We start from the raw sequence: 18281 nt of genomic DNA, 5'->3' as shown, positions 1-18281 counted from the left end.
GCTATGATTGTACCACTGCACTCTAGCCTGGGCAACAGAGTGAGATCCTGTCTCTCAAAAAAAAAAAAAAAAAACTGGCAACAACTCAGAGGCCTTGCCTCAGTGAAGTTCCTAGGAGTCCAGCAGTGTGGGATCTGCTGAGACATACCTTCTAAGGGGAAAGGGTGAGTTGTTGCATCTGGCTCTGCTTACAACCAAGAAAGAGAGGCAGTGCCTAGTGGGCCTATTTGGAGTTTTGGGGAAGCATAGTCCTCATTTGGGTGTATTGCTCCAGCTCATGTAACAAGTAACCTGAAAGGCTCCTGGTGTTCTGTGGGGACCAGAGCAAGAGAAGGCCATGCAGCAGGTCCAGGTGGCCATGCATGCTGCTCTGCCACAGGGGTCATGTGACCCAGAAGATAGAATGGTGCTCAGAGCATCAGTGGCAGATAAGTTTGGAGCCTTGGGCAGGCCCCCTATAGTTGAGTGGCAGCACAGACGCTTAAGATTTTGGTGCATAGCCCTGCCATCCTCTGCAGATAACTATTCTCCTTTTGAGAAGCATCTCACCTGTCCCTGGGCTGAACGCTTACCTGGGGATTATGAAGTTCCCATGTGACCTGTGTGACACCCAGGTACCAGCTGAAAGTGGACAGCTGCAGTGTAACAGCTTCCTTCTAGGACATCCCTAAAGGACAAAGGTGAAGGGTAACCATTCTCGTGGGCAGACCTTGGGGCAGTGCACCTGATTGTGCACTTTTCTTGGAAGGAGAAATGGCCAGATGTGAGACCAGTTCATGGGCTGTGGCCAATAATTTGGCTGGTTGGTTAGGGACTTGCAGAGAACATGATAGGTAGGTGGGTAACAGAGAAGTCTGGGGAAGAGGTATGTGGGTAGACCTCACTGAAGGGCAGAAAATGTGCCAATATGTGTGTTCTATGTGAATGCTCACTGAAGGGTGACCTCAGCAGAGCACGACATCAGTAGCAGGTAGATAAGATGACACGTTCTGCAGATGTCAGTCTCTTTCCCCAGCCACCCCTGTCATCACCCCAGGGTCTGAGAAACAAAGTCGCCATGGTTGCAGGGATGAGGTTATGCCTGGGCTCAGGATCAGGGACTCACACTCACCGAGGCTGACCTCTCTAGAGCCACCACTGTGTTTAGTCTCCCAGCAGCAGAGACCAACACTGAGTCCCCAGTATGACACCATTCCCCAGAGTGACCAGCCAGTCACCCAGTGACAGGTTGATCACCTAGGACCTTTTCCATCATGGAAGGGGCAGTATTTGTTCTAAGTGGAATACGCATTTTGCATATGGATTTGCCCTCCCTGAGTGCAGTGCTTCTGCTGAAACTACCACCTGTGGGTTTACAGAATATCTTCTCCACTGTCATGGAATCCACGCAGCATTTATTCTGGTTAAAGAACTCACATTACAGCAAAAGAAATGCCACAATGGCTCAATGCTCACGGAATTCACTGGCCTTCCAGGCTCCCACTGTCCTGAGGCAGCTGGCTTGACAGATGGTGGAATAATGGCCTTTGGATGAATCAGTGACAGTGCAGCTCTGTGGCAGTGCCTTTCAGGCTGGGGCAAGACTCTCAGAAGGCTGAATATGCTCACAACGAGTTTCCAATGTATGGCACTATTTCTCCCATAGCCAGGACTCACAGGTCCAGGAATTATGGGGTGGGAACAACATCATCATCACCCCTAGTGACCCACTAGCAAAAGTTTTGCTTCTTGTCCCTACCACCCTATGTTCTGCTGGCCTAGAGGTCTTAGTTCCAGAGGGAGGAATGCTGCCTCCAGGAGACACAGCAATGATCCACTGCACTGGAAGCTTAGGCTGTCACCTGGTAGTGCCAAGCTCCTCATGTCTCTGGATCAACAGGTAAAGAAGGGTTATGATGCTGGTGGGGGTGGCTTATCCAGACCGCCAAGGAGAAACGGCACTGCTACTTCACAATGGGTTGGGGAAGAGCATTTCTGGGATGTAGGAGAGCCCTTGGGCGGCACGTGCTGTGATTAAGATTAATGGAAAAGCACAGCAACTCAAGTTAGGTAGGATTAGTAATGGTCCAGAACCTTCAGGGATGAAGGTTCCCCACCAGGTGAAAAACCACAACCAGCGGAGGCTTTCTGAAGGCAAAGGGAATACAGACTGTGGAGTGGAAGAAGGTAGTTACAGGACCATGTGACCACTGACAGAAACCAGGACTGGAAGTGTCATGAGTGTTTCCTCCTTATTTGGTACGTGTGTGTGTGTGTGTGTGTGTGTGTGTGTGTGTGTTTAAAGTTTTAGAGAAAACGTAGGAAGAAATCTTCATAACTTGAGGTTAGGGAAAGAGTTCTTAGACATGATGGTAAAGGCACATAAAAGCAAAAATCCATTAATTAGACTTGATCAAAATAAAAAAATATAGCAAAAGACAATGAAAAGACAGCTATAGGCTGGGAGAGAATATCTGCAAACCACACATCCAACAAAGAAAGTATTCGACATACATAAACAACTCTCAAAATCAACAGTTAGAGAACCGTCCAAGCAAAAGTGGGTAAAAGACTTGGACCCTCACCAAAGAGGATGCTCTCTGTGCAAAACAATAAACCTATGAGAGACCATTAATATTAGTCATTAGGAAAATGCAAATCAAACCATAGTGAGGTGCCCCTGGAAAGCAGTTTGACAGCTCTGTTAAATCACATGGCCCAGCAGTCCCACAGCTATTTTCCCTGGAGTAAGGAAAAATTGTGTTCACATAAAAACCTCTACACAAATGTTTATAGCAACTCTATTTATAATTGTCCAAATCTGGACACACCCACACATCCTCCCATGGATGAAGAGGTAACCACATGTGTCTCCCTGTGCAGCCAAATGCCATTCCACGATCAAAAGGAACAGGCCACTGACACACAGAGCAATGGGGATAGAGCTCAAAAACATGATTCTTAGTGAAAGCAGCCAGTTACAGAGATCCCATGCTGCATGTCTCCACTCACATGACCTTCCCGAGGCAACAGTGTGACAGGGATGGAAGGTGCATCACCAGTCAGCAGGGTTGGGTGTGGAGGGCTGGACTCCAGCAAGCGGGGTGCCACTCTTCAGCATCCTGACTGTGGAAACTCACACATGTGAAAATTCTCAGACCTAAACACCTCTTTAAAATGGGATCAGATGGGGAAATAAAACTAACATTTTTTTGTCATCTGTTTCATATAGTCACCACATGTACAGTACAGTGGTGACCCTTGAACAACACAAATATGAACTACATGGGTCCACCTACATACAGATTAAAAAAAAATTTTTTTAATGAAATCTTCTTAGATAGATACAGGGTCTCATTATGTTACTCAGGCTGGTCTCGAATTCCAGGACTCAAGTAACCCTCCCACCTTGACCTCCGAAATTGCTGGGATCACAGGCATGAACCACCACACCTCGCCCATGTTGTTTTTCAATAAATATACTGGAACAGTTTTTGGAGATTTGCAACCATTTGAAGAAACTTGCAGATGAACCTTGCATCCTAGAAATATTGAAAAAGTTAAGTAAAAGGTATGTCATGCAAAAATCAGCTGGGCATGGTGATGTACACTTTTAATCCCAGCTACTCAGGAGGCTGAGGCAGGAGAACCGCTTGAACCCAGAAGGCGGAGGTTGCAGTGAACTGAGATCATGCTATTGCACTCCAGCCTGGGCGACAGAGTGAGACTCTGTCTCAGAAAAAAAAAAAGAAAGAAAAAGTATGTCATGAATGCATAAAATATATGTAGACACTAGTATATTTTTATCATTTATTATCATAAAATACACAGAATCTATTATACACAGGTAACATTTATCAAAAGTTATGCACACAAACACAGTACCTGATGCCATTCAGTCAAGAGAAATGTAAAGAAATGTAAAGGTGCAGTATTAAGTCATAACTACATAAATTAATGGGAGCGCACTGTATCACTGGAGTAATTCTGACGCCACTCCTGCTATTATTGCAGTAAGCTCGTGTCGAGAGTGTTCACTTCAAATGCCATGTGACACTAGCCGTCCAAGTGAGCACCGGTCTCTCCTGTAGACCGTGTGTCACAGTGAAACTCGATCTCTTATGGTTCTCACGTATTTTTCATGTTTAGTGCAATACCACAATCCTGAAGAACACAATGGGATGCGAAGTGCCACTGGTGATGCTGGACGTGCTCCCGAGAAGCAGAGAAAAGTCTTGGCAGTACAAGTGAACGGTGGATTGATTGACATGTGCTGTAGACTGAGGCCCGCAGCTGCAGTTTCCCACCATTTCAAGATAAATGAATCTAGCCTAAGAACGCTTGTAAAAAAAGAAAAGGAAATTCACAATGCCATCACTGCAGCCATGCCAGCAGATGTGAAACCTTGCTCTTTTTGCCAAATACCTTTTTATCTAGTCTTGAAAATGCAGCTCTTGGCTGGATGTAGTAGCTCCTGTCTGTAATCCAGCACATTAGGAGGCCAAAGCAGGAGGATCTCTTGAGCCCAGGAGGTGAAGGTTGCAGTAAGCCAAGATCACACCACTGCCTGGGAGGAAGACCTTATCTGGAGAAAAAAAAAGGAAAGTAGAAGAAAGGAAGGAAAGAGAGAAAGAGAGAAAACACAGCTTTGATGTGAGTGCAGGATATCTGTAAGAAAATCACATCTATAGACTCTAATACGATTCAAGAAAAACTGATGTCATTATATGACAACTTAAAGCAAAGGATGGTGGAGGATAATGACTTAAAATTATGAGATCTACAAATTTGGAGAGGCTAAAGAACAGTGGCACAATCATGACTCACTGCAGCATCGAGCTCCCGGGATCAAGCAATCCCCCGCCTCAGCTTCCCAACTAGCTGGAACTACAGGTGTGTGCCTCCATGCCTGGCTAATTTTCAAACTTGTTTTTGTAGAGGCAGGGGTCCCACTATGTTGCCCAGCTGACCTTGAGCTCTTGAGCTCAAGCAATCCTCCCATCTCGACCTTCTAAAATGCTGAGCTTATAGGCATGAGCCACTGTGCCAGGCCAAAAGCTTTATTTATTTATATATTTAATTAATTTTTTTGACAGAATCTAGCTCTGTTACCCAGGCTGGAGTGCAGTGTTGTAATCTCAGTTCACTGCAACCTCTGCCTCCCAGGTTTAAGCGATTCTCCTGCATCAGCCACCCGATTAGCTGGGACCACAGTCACATGCCAGTACATCTGGCTAATTTTTGTATTTTTAGTAGAGATGGGGTTTCACCATGTTGGCCAGGATGGTCTCAATCTCTTGATCTTGTGATCCACCCACCTTGGCCTCCCAAAGTGCTGGGATTACAGGCATGAGCCACCACGCCTGGCCTCTGCTTCAAATTTAAAGAATGACTGATGGTTTACTACAGTGCTTATCTGACCCCTGTTCATTTAAGCCTCAGAGAAAGAAGGGCAGGATTCAAGTGTAAGGCAAGCTAGCAGAAGGCTAGAAAGAAGCTAGAGTAAAAAAGAGTGATTCAGCAACCAACAGAATGGAAAAAATTTTTGCAATCTACGCATCTGACAAAGGGCTAATATCCAGAATCTACAGAGAACCAAAACAGATTTACAAGAAAAAAACAAACAAGCTCATTCAAAAGTTGGCAAAGGAAATGAACAGACACTTTACAAAAGAAGACATATATGAGGCCAACAAACATGAAAAAGTGCTCATCAGCACTGGTCATTAGAGAAATGAAAATCAAAGCTATATTGAGATACCATCTCACGCCAGTTAGAATGGGGATTATTAAAAAATCTGGAGACAACAGATGCTGGAGAGGATGTGGAGAAATAGGAACACTTTTACCCTATCAGTGGGAGTGTAAATTAGTTCAACCATTGTGGAAGACAGTGTGACAATTCCTCAAGGACCTAGAAATAGAAATTCCATTTGACCCAGCAATCCCATTACTGGGTATATATCCAAAGGATTACAAATTATTCTATTATAAGGACATATGCACATGAATGTTCATTGAAGCACTGTTTACAATAGCAAAGACCTGGAACCAACCCAAATGCCCATTGATGATAGACTGGACAGAGAAAACGTGGCACATATACGCCATGGAATACTATGCAGCATTAAAAAACGATGAGTTTGTGTCCTTTGTAGGGACGTGGATGAATCTTGAAACCATCATTCTCAGCAAACTGACACAAGAACAGAAAATCAAACACCGCATGTTCTCACTCATAGGCAGGTGTTGAACAATGAGAACACACGGAAACAGGGAAGGGAGCATACACTCTGGGGTCTGTGGTGGGGAACTAGGGGAGGGACACCGGGGGGTGGGGAGGTTGGGGAGGGATAACATAGGGAGAAATGCCAGATATAGGTGATGGGGAGGAAGGCAGCAAACCACACTGCCATGTATGTACCTATGCAACAACCTTCATGTTCTTCACATGTACCCTGAAACCTAAAACGCAATTTTATTATATATATAATAAATATATATTTATATAATAAATAAATATTATATATAATAAATATTATATATATATATATATATATATATATATACTGTTGATGAAAATGTAAATTTGTACAACCATTATGGAAAACAGCATGGAGGTTTTTCAAGAAATTATAAATAGATCCACCATATATATAATCCAGTAATCTCACCACTGGGTATATATCAAAAGAAAATAAAAGCAGTAGGTCAGAAAGATAATTGCACTCCCATGTTTATTGAAGCAGTATTCACATTAACCCAAACAATTATTTCCTTTTAGTATTTCTTAATTTATCTTATTTGACACATTGCACTCTGAATTTTTATAGGACTCATTCCTTGTTTCCAGTTTCTGAAACTTATGAATCACCAATTATTTGAATATTGCCTTCCTGTTTATATAGTCTGGCAAAGCAATTAAATATTTTTCATTTATTCTCATCTAATCTTCATATACATTTGTATTTCGTATTTGCCTTCTAAAAAGTATATGACTACATCCATTGTGCTCAGCATTTTAGTTTACTAGTTCTCGTATCAATTCAATTTTGATGTGTAATTTGTATGCTGTACATTAAATTGTTTTACTATATTTTCAACAATTTACTTTCCATTTGCCCCTTTTCCAAATATGACTTGAAAAGCTAATAGTTTTATTCCACATTATTTTGTTTTCTTGTTTTTTCACTATCTTGGCAAACAAATATAAATCTCACATCCGTATTTTATGTGCCATATAATTTATCTAATGCTTCACACTAGTAGCTCATCTCCTTGTGTGCAACATACTTTATGGTTAAGTTCTCGCATATGGGATACATCCCACTCTGGATGCCTGCAGGAAGTTTCTTTTTGTTTATTCTATTTGGCTTGGCAGAAGCTGAACGATCCACATAGATCTGACATCCTTGTGATCAGATGTATCTGAATGGAGCACTGGCCTCCTAGGTTTGTATTTCTCTGGCTCATTACCTTTATTTACTTCTGCTCCTGCGAAGTTTTTATAATTTCCTTTCAACTATCTTAGGCATTCTGTGAATTCTTGTAACTTCTTGGTGATTGTAGTTATTGGTATTGAGTTTTTAAAGCATGTTATTTTCCTGGAAACAGAACTATCAACAGTTGCATACATAAGTGAAATGTTTTACTGTGATTTTCTATGGCATAGATCACCAATACCGCTGTGTTCAATAGACCATGTTGTAACAATTTCCGGAATATGATTACATTTTTACCATTGGAAAGTTAATTATTTATTATGTACAAATTCTGCAATACTTTACTGCAGTAAACAGTGTATAATCAGAATTACTGTTCATTATGATTTCCTTTAACATGCATCTAATATGGATAAAAAGTATTTACCTGAATTCAGATCTTTTGGCTTCAATTGTCATTTTACCTCATTAGCACCTCCCTAACTCCATAAAAGGTATCATTTGAATTTTTTTTATTCAAATTGTATTAAAATATTTTTAATGTCAGAATGTTTTTATTGCAAATAAAGGCATTTTCATTAAATACGTTAAACTCGAGGCCCTGGCTAAGTATACTTTTTGTACTAGAAATCAGATTTCTCTGGTGCAACTCCATTTCCTGCAATAATATTTATGAAAACTACAAATGCCAGCACACTGTTTCAATACTGTACTCGGTTCTTTGTAACTAAATATCTCATTAGCCATGAAACGACCCAAATATAAATGCTGAGTTTACAGAACAAATAAAAGAATTCTTTACAAAAGAAAATAATAAAAGACTAATTTTCTACAACATATCACCTGTTCCATCTATTCATTAGTTCTCCAGTAATATTATTTAGGCCATTTCAAATATAAGAGATTTTTAATCTAGGGTTTTTTTTTTTTTGAGATGAGTCTCACGCTGTTGCCAGGCTAGAGTGCAGTGGCTCACCTCCCTCATCTCATCCTCCTAAAGTGCTGAAATTGCAGGCATGAGTCACTGCTTCCAGCTTTTTAAAAAAATTCCACATGCAAATGAGATCATGCAGTATTTGTCTTTCTGTATTTCCCTTTCTCACTTAGCATAATTTCTTCAAGTTTCATCAATATTACTGTACACATTTTACAGTTTTAAGTATGCAGATTTTTAATTTTCTTGCTTGAACTCATTCTACTTAAGTATTCCTATTTGAAAATATTATTAATGAATTGTTTTCTTTATTTCTTTTTCAGATATTCTGTTGTTACTGTACAAAAATGCAACTGATTTTCATGTTAATATTGTATCCTGCAACTTTACTGAACTAGTTCCTTAGCTATAACAGGACTTCATTGTTGTTGGTAAAATGGTGGGTATTCTTAACCCTGGTTACACTTTAAATTGATAGTTGCTATTATCATTTTATAATTCTTTAAAATACGACCAGATGGGTTTCTGTTGTCATAAATTCAGTGGAATTCAAATGTTCCCATTTAAAATAATTTTGTCGGTTTTGCCTGGGCCCCGGGATGGGGGAGGCATCCCAGGGGAGCCAGGAGATTTAAGATGGCGGGGAGGAAGCGATCGGGCAGGAGGCTGATCCGGAGAAGCAGAGAGGGACTCCGAAGACACTAGAGAAGAGGGGGGTCGTTTTGGAGAGCCAGTAGGGAGAAAAACGGAGCCAGAAAAGGGGTGAAGGGTGGGAGTGGGCAACAGGACTGCTTCCCGGCACGGGCAGGGGGAAGGGGACTTTGCTAAATCTTCAGGCCCCAGGGAACAGTGCGGGCAGGGTGGGAGGGTGTGGAGAGGACCAGACGGACCCCAAGGTCAATTTGGAGAAAGGGACATTTCCCAGTTCCTTCACCTCTTCCAAAAGTTCTGTGGGCATGGCCCCCAGGGGCAGGGCAGGGGAGGAGGCGGCTCCTGGCCGGCTCAGACAGCTGAGGGGAGCACTTCCGCTTCGCAGGGATGGGGTGACAGCAGAAGCAAGCGACAGCTGCGGATCTTGCTAGTCCCGTGGGTGGGCGTGGGGGTCGCGGGGGTGGCCAAGCTCATGGGGCCCAGCGCCAGAGCCTGCAGGTGGCCCGGGAGGAAACCACCCATTCATGCAGTGACCTTCCGGGAGACCAGTGTGAACAGCACAGTGGACACGCCCTTCCCAGCTGGAACATTTTTGAGGCTGGGATTGAAGCTCAGGCAGACAAGCGGACAGAAGAAAGACTGGAAGAAACCCCGAAGGTAAAGTCCAGCCCAAGCGGAGGAAGCGGAAATGCCCGGCCTGTGTCAAACAGGGCTCTGAGAAGGTTTCGGGCTGGATGCTCACTGCCCTATAGAGACGTAGGCACGGTGGGAGCCTGAGGAGCACCAGGAGACCCAGGACAGCCGGGCAGAGCGGGCGGTGAGAACCCACAGCTACTGCTTCCCTGCACAGTTTGCCTTCTCCAAGGCCCGGCCCCCAGCTGAGCCCAGCACTGAATTTCATGGCTCCCCTGGACCACGGCCAGGGGTGTCCAGTGGAAGACCCAACCTCCCAGGGAGAGGATGCCACTATATCCCCAGCGAATAAAGCTGCTACCCCCACCAAAAATAAATAAATAAAAATATTGGTTGGCCTTTAAAAATAATGTGTATCCTCTGTTTACTGGTCAACATGCTGCCCATTTATCTATATGCCTAATTAGGCAAACTTGTTAATGAAGTTATTTAGCATTATAATTCTTTATCATAAAACAAAACAGAAATTTTCACAATGGTTTTAATATCATCTAATATGATTGAAAATATGTCAATTTGTCATTGCCACTGAATCTTTGCGTTATTCTGTCTACAAATGTCTAATGGCTTAGAATCTTGCCTTGGATGTTGTCTGTGCTATGTACTAACTACTAAAATTTATCAAATTACCTTTTTATACCATTCTTAAAATACAATATTATTGGCCAGGCAAAGTGGCTCATGCCTGTACTCCCAGCACTTTGGGAGGTTGAGGCAGGTGGAGCACCTGAGTTCAGCAGTTTAAGACCAGCTTCGACAACATGGTGAAACTCTGTCTCTGCTAAAAATATAAAAATCAGCTGAGCATGGTGGCAAGTGCCTGTAATCCCAGCTACTGGGGAGGCTGAGGCAGGAGAATTGCTTGAACCAGGGAGGCAGAGGTTGCAGTGAGCCAAGATCACTGCCCCTGCACTCCTGTCTGGAAGAAAGAGCAAGACTCTGGCTCAAAAATTACATATTTTTATTAAATTTATTTTTCTGCTTAAATATTTATGAAACTTATGAAGTCTATTCCATCTGTCCTCTTGATAAAAGCCAGTTTTTTTCTCTTTTACTGTGTTAGGCAGTACAAATGCAGTTTCATTACATAGACATGTTGCATAGTGATGAAGTGTCGGCTTTTGGTGTAACAATCATCTGAATGGTCCTCATTGTCTCAATTGGGTATACCTTTATTTCTAAACCCTCTTCCAACCTCCCATCTTTCTGAGTCTCCAGTGTCTATTTTTCCAGTCTTTAGATCCAAGTGTATGAGCTCCCACATAGAAGTGAGAAAATGCAGTATTTGATTTTCTGTTTCTGAGTTATTTCACTTACAATAATGACCTCCAGTTCCATTGATGTCATCATAAAAGATATCATTTAATTCTTCTTTATGGCTGGGTAGTATTCTGTGGTATAAATGTATGGCACATTTTCTTTATTCAGTCATTGACTGATAAATTTAAATTGACTCCATATCTTTGCTATTGTGAATAATGCTGCAATAAATATATGAGCGTGAGTAAATACTTTACGTAACGAATTCTTTTCCTTTGGGTAGATACCCAGTAGTGGGAATGCTGGATCAAATGGAAGTTCTATTTTTAGTTTTTTGAGACATCTCCATACCATTTTCCAGAGAGGTTGTAGCACTTACATTCCTACAATGTGTAAGTGTTTTCTTTTCTCTATATTCTTGCCAATATTGGTAATTTTCTGCTTTTTAATAATTAGCCATTGCGAATGGTGTAAGATGGTATATCATTGTGGTTTTTAAGTGGCATTTCTCTGACTATTGGCAATGTTGAGCATTTTTTACCTGCTTATCATTGCTCTATTTTTGAGAAATATCTGTTCCCATTATTTGCCTGCTTTTCAATAAGGTTACTTGTTCTTTTCTTGTTGAGCTGTTTGATTTCCATGTATATTCAGACATTAGTTCTTTGTCACATACATAATTCTCAAACATTTTTTGTATTCCATAGGTTGTCTGCTCACTTGTTAATAAACGCTTTTGTTCAGGAGCTTTTTAGTTTAATTAAGTTCCATTTTTCTATTTTTGTTATTGTTGCCTCTGCTTTTGACATCTTAGTCATGAATTATTTGTCCAGGCTGATGTCCAGAAGAGTTTATCATAGGATATTTTCTAGAATTTTTTTTTATCATTTCAGGTCTTACATTTTAGTATTTTGATCCATATTGAGTTGGTTTTTGTATATGGTGAGAGTTAGGGGTTCCATTTTATTCTTCAGCATATGGCAATATAATTTTTTCAGCACAATATGTTAAATAGAAGGTCATTTCCCCAGTGTATGTTTTTGTTGACCCTGTAAAAGATCAGTTGTGTATAGATACATGGCTTTATTTTTAGGTTCTCTATTCTGTTCCATTGATCTATGCATCTATTCATATCAGTACCATGCTTTATTGGTTATTAAAGCCTTCTAGTATAATTTAAATCTGATAATATAATCACTCCAACCTTCTTGTCTTTGCTTAGATTTACTTTGGCTATTCAGGCTTTTCTTTGGTTCCATATGAGTTTAAATGTTTTTCTAATTCTATAAAAACCAACATTGGCATTTTGGTAGGAATTGTATTTAAGAAGTAATTTGTTTGGGGCAGTATGGTCATCTTAATGATAATAATTCTTCCAATCTATGAGCACGGGATGTTTTTCTCATTTTTTGTATCATACACTATTTATTTAGTCAGTGCTTTATAGTTTTCCTTATGGAGATCTTTCACCTATTGATTAATTGTATTTCTAGGTATTTTACTGCTTTTGTACCTATTGTAAAAAAATTGACTTTTTAATTAGGCACTCAGCTTGATCATTATTAGTGTATAAAAACACTACTAATTTTTGTACATTGATTTTTGTATCCTGAAACATTATTAAATTTATTTATAAAATCTAAAGTTTTTGGCGGTCTTTAGATTTTTTTAGATATAGTATTATGTCATCATCAAAAAGGGAAATTTGACTTCCTAATTAAAACCATATGGATGGTTCCACTGAGATCAACAGACAGAATCTGTGGGAAGGCACAGGTGATTGTATTTCTTTGAAGTGGTCATGTGATTATGGTTGGAAACCTAGGCTGAGAGCCACTTAGCAAAGCATCGCAATATAAATTGAAAATTTATATGTAAATTTTCAAACATGTTATTCTCTGCTGGCTCTTTAAGGTTTACAGAGCCTAGAGAAGGCATCAGTGTTTGAGTAAGTCTGGATTTGAAAAACATGTGCCCATGAGTTCATACACTGTTTTTTGAGCATGTACTATGTGTTCAGAAGTCTGTTACAAAGCATGGTGCTGGAAAACTCACATGATGTGAGTTAATCACCATAGCACCTTAGGAGTTGGGAGCTAAGTATACTGTAATTCCTAGGATTTAAATGAAAGGCCCACATTTTCATTTTTTTCTTTTCTTTTTTCTTTTTTTTTTGAGACAGAGTTTCGCTCTTGTTGCCCAGGCTGAAGTGCAATGGCACATTCTCGGCTCACCGCAACCTCCGCCTCCTGAGTTCAAGCTCTTCTCCTGTCTCAGCCTCCCAAGTGGCTGGGATTACAGGCATGTGCCACCACGTCAGGCTAATTGTTTGTATTTTTAGTAGAGATGGCATTTCACCATGTTGGCCAGGATGGTCTTGATCTCTTGACCTCATGATCCACTCGCCTCAGCCTCCCAATGTGCTGGGATTACAGGCATGAGCCACCGCATCTGGCCTTTTTAAAAATTTTAAATATTATTTACCTTAAAAAGAAAAATGTGTAGAATAAAAGGGACATAGACAGAGGAGAGGGATACAGAAAGAAAGGATGAATTGTTCAGAGGGATTTTTTTGCATGTATATTGAATTTCCTGTGCCTTGCAGAGCAGCCTACTGGATCTGAAGAAATAAAAAACAGATTGCTTGGTGTGGTGCCTCTAGAAGTACTGGCTTCAATGAAAAAGAAATTGTGGCCCACTCATATGTAATTATTTGCTCCCATTTATCTGCTTTTTATTTTCAGGAGTTCACGAGCTCAGGAAAGGCAGCAGGAGCCATCACTCAAATTTCTGATCTCCTTTAATTAGTTTTGAGAGAGGAGATTCTAGGTCTGAGATCAGACCTAGATGAGGCCTTAGAAGTGGGTGGATCTGGTCAGGGTTGGGACAGAGAGTAGACCCCATGTGTCTGATGTCCATGCTAATGGATTCTTTCCAGTTCTGTCTTTCCTAAGCCGGCCCAATAGAAACTTGACTCCTAGAATTTGTGTAATTTGAATCTACTTTAGCCATTCCTCTGTCAATTTTTATAACACACAGTAACAAGGAATTTAATTAAAACCCTTAGGGTTTTTTAGAAAAATATATGAGAAGCTAAAAAATGTATATTTATTAAGGTAAGATAAATAGGAATAATCAAACAATAGCAATAATTCTCTCCATGAATAACCCTTCAGATGGTGATATCCAAAGTCACAACAGCATAAGGGAAGTGGGACAAATGCAGCCAAAGTCCCCTGTACACCTCCCTTCTCTCTCTTGATCACAGAATGTTGAATTCAATCATTTAGCCATTTGCTCTGGAATGAAAGTTTCTGGACAGTAGAAATCATAAATATTTTGTCTATTTATTATTATTAATTTTTTGAGATGGAGCCTCACTATGACACCCAAGCTGGAGTGCAGTGACAAGATCTCAGCTTACTGCATTCTCCTTCCAGGTTCAAGTGATTCTCCTGCCTCAGCCTCCCAAATAGCTGGGACTAGAGACACCTGCCACCACACCTGGCTAATTTTTTGTACTCTTAGTAGAGACAGGGTTTCAGCATGTTTGCCAAGATGGTCTCAATCTCCTGACCTCGTGATCCACCTAACTCAGCCTCCCAAAGTGCTAGGATTACAGGCATGAGTCACCACATTTGGTCTCATCTGTTTTTCTAATGATCATATAATATAGTTTAAATGTCCCCTCTAAATCTTATAATAAATTTTAATCCTAATGTTATAGGTGGAGCCTGGTGTGATGTGGTTGAATAGTTAGTCGTAGTTAGTACTCTTGTTATAGTTAGTACTCATGAGATCTGGTGGTTTAGAAGTGAGGTGAATTCCTCACCCATCTTTTCTGTTTCCACTCCCAGCATGTGACATGCCTGCTCCTCTTTCATTTTTCACCATGATTTTAAATTCTTATATATTAATGTTATTACAAAATTTCACTCAATTTTCTTATAAAATTACCTAACAAAATTTTGTCATTGTATCATAAATATGATAAATAAACCTGATATTATGACATTACAATTTGATGTCAATATCACAATGTATTATGGCATAATAATTAGTGTGTTATGACATCACAATGTGTTATGAAATTATAATTAGTATGCACTATGATGTCACAATATATTATGACATCATTGTGTGCATTATAACATCACAATGTATTATGACATAATAATTTGTATGTATTACAATGAATTCATATTACATAATTTGTATGTAATACAATGTATTACAAATTATTATGTAATTTGTATGTGTTATGTACATATTAGATGGCTCTGGATGTCTTGGGCTCTGGGGGCAGGGCAGGGGTGGGAGGAGACACCCATGTTGCAGATGCCAAGCTTGGGGCACAGGGCCCTGGGAGTCCAGAAGCAGTGAGGAGGCCATGATTGGCATGTGGGGACTTTGATGTTAGCTCTGGGTGAGGTGGCTACTGCAGGTTGAGCACAGAACTTGGTGGGGACTCAGGTGGCTGCCGTTGGGCAGATGGACGGATGTGTTAAGGAACCAGGAGACAAAAGCTACAGCCTGGTGGGAGGGAAAAGTTGCTGTGGGGGCTGTAAAAGGGGTGCCAACAACATTTTTGGGGGATGGGCTGTGATTGTGAGAGAGCAGACAGGGGGACAATGCCCAGGCATTCTAGCCTGGAAGAGAGGCAGGTGGATTCTGCCCAGCTGTGGAGGGGCCTGTCAGGGAGGTGGGGCTTCCGGTTTCAGAGAAGCCCAGATCCGTACTCATGCAGATGAGGGTCCTTGTGGGATGGGCATGGAAGAGGCAGCTACAACCTAGGGACCAATGGCAGTGGGCTGAGCCCCTGGTACCTCTGGGGTGAGCAGGCAAGAAAGGGAGAAGGAACCAGCCAAGGAGACACAGGCAGAGATAAAATATGGAGAGTCGACCACTGGAGAGGGGTAGACCCAGGAAGAGAATACAAATTTCCACTCAAGTGCCCCAACGACCTCTGCCCCTGCCCACACACCCTAGTGCCCTCACCCAGAGTCTCTGCTTGCCTCTGCCTACCTGGCTGTCCCAGGCCAGTTTGGGCTCAAGCTCTGGGGGTAACTGAAGGACCACTTTTAGAAGGCACAGTCTTGAAGTGGGCAGCACTGAGTCATTGTCATCTCCTAGTCCTGGGAACAGCCTCTGCCACAGCCTGCTAAGCTGTCTTCATCACCCAGTGTCTCCTTCCCTTATTCCTGGAGGCCTGGAAGACAGCTCAGAGCTGAGACATGCCTCTTCCCGGTGTCTCTCTACACAGCTCCCTCCTGTACCTCAGCATCCGCATCTGAGAGGTGGGCCTGTTGCTGCACACGAATGGCAAGGAAGTCACTGTGGGGAAGGGGCTCCCCTATCCCCTTTCCTGGGTCCCTGGTGCCTCTCTGCTAAGGATATGGCAATCCAGCCTACCCATGAGTCCAGACAGGAAGGCAGCCATACCCCAACCCCCAGAAAGAAGAAAAACTAGTTGGGCTGTGAAGCGGGGAATGGTGACAGCCCCAGTCACCAGGACAAAAAGACTGAGGCCTCTGGGAGGCCATCCTCACTGGTGCTCGCTGAGCCATGTGGCTTTGCAGGGGCTGGCTTAGGGGATCAGAGGCTTGCAGACCAAGGCTTCTCAGCTGTTTTTGAGACCCCCAGCTCTGCAAGAGTCTGGGTTTTTCTCCTGTTAAGCTGCTCCCAATGTCTGTCCTGGCTCGTTCACTTAGCTGTGCTACCTGCTGGGACTGCTTCCTGGTGGGCCCTCCCAGTGTGCTTCCCTGGGACGGTGGGGGTTCCCTTGAATACTCCATTATTCTTGGAGGTTTTCAGGTTGGGATGAAGCAATCTGAACTCTCAGCAGAAGCAGCCACTTGGGGGAAGTGGAGGCATTGGAAGGGAACATATAGCACAGCTCAGAGCATGACTGGGTGGGGACATCATGTTGACGCTCTTTGGAGCCTCATTCAGCCCAGGCAGAAGTCCTTGAAAGGCCAACACTCTCCCTACACAGGAGAGAAATCTGAGGCTGGCGATGGGCAGGGTGACCTTGAATTGGGGGTCTGGTCAGATGGGCCTCTGCTCCTCACCTCAGCTGTGGCCTTCATCTGCACTTCCACCAACAGAAACCCCTTACTGGACTTGGCCTCAGTGGATGGACCAGAAAGTGCCAGCCATGGGGGCCACCCGAACCAACTTTCACTGCCTGCCTTCTGGCAACCACATTCTCTCCACCTTCTGGATGAAGAACCACAAGAGCTCTAAGGAGAGCATCACATCAGGACATCAAGGTGAGCCTGGAAATTGTAGGAGTGTGGCCTGGGTGTGGAAGGCAGGACCTGTCTTTGGCTCACCTGTCCTTGCACCTAAAGCTGTGACACCAGCAGTAGAGCCTGGCCATGGAGTGCAGTGCCCTCAGACACCCGTCGCTTCATCTCTGTGATGGAGAACAGTGCAGCAGTCTTCAGCAGACATGCACACTGGACAGCTGGATGAGTGCTGTTGCCTGTGGGCAGGGGGCAGGAAGGTGGGCAGCCTCTGAGCTCCCATCTGTTCTCTCAATGTGCTCTCCTCACCATCTCATTCTACCTACAGGGCTTCTGGTCAGCCAGATGCAGCCAGGTGGAATTCCACTGCAAAGCATACAGCAACTTTGTATGTGGAGGTGAAAAGCAGCAAGATGGTGTCAGGTGCATACCCCATGCCAGCGTGCTCAGGGCAGATGCTGCTGCTGGCCAGGAGCATCGGGATGGCAGGCCCAGGGCTCCACTTTACTAAACTCTACCATTATTATAGAAACTTCCTGTAGCCTATGAAAGACAGAATAGTGTTATCAGCCAGGAGACAACATCCTCTAAGTGAGCATTTCTCCCAGATATAAATTTGGTGCTGGTTAATTTAGCATCTGTCTAAAATCAGAGTTAGTTTTTTGTGAAGTAAGATTACATGAGTCAGTTAATAAAAGTGGGAATCACGCCTGTGACTAATGTCCCTCATAATTCATTCAAAAACATTTGTTTCTGTCTTTGCAACTTTATGCTCTCTGAATTCCCACACTGAGTAAAAACTTCCTTGGTGAGCTTATAATCAATCTTGCATATTTAATAATTTGGATTTTATCTTAATTGGAACAAAATCTACTTGATTTATAGTAGATGTAAAGTAGAAAAATTAGGATGGGCTATTCTGGACATGTAGTATGAGTTTCTTTTATGAGTTTTCTACAAACTTGTATTTATTGCATTAAAAATAATGCTAAAATATATTTTATTTATTATGTGGAGTTTAACTGGATACACTGGATAATGCAATAATATTAACTAAACATTGATGTTTATTTT

The sequence above is a fragment of the Callithrix jacchus genome, chromosome 12 (assembly GCF_049354715.1).
Source record: "Callithrix jacchus isolate 240 chromosome 12, calJac240_pri, whole genome shotgun sequence".
In the NCBI taxonomy this organism is placed as follows: domain Eukaryota; kingdom Metazoa; phylum Chordata; class Mammalia; order Primates; family Cebidae; genus Callithrix; species Callithrix jacchus.
This window is presented reverse-complemented; position numbering follows the sequence as displayed.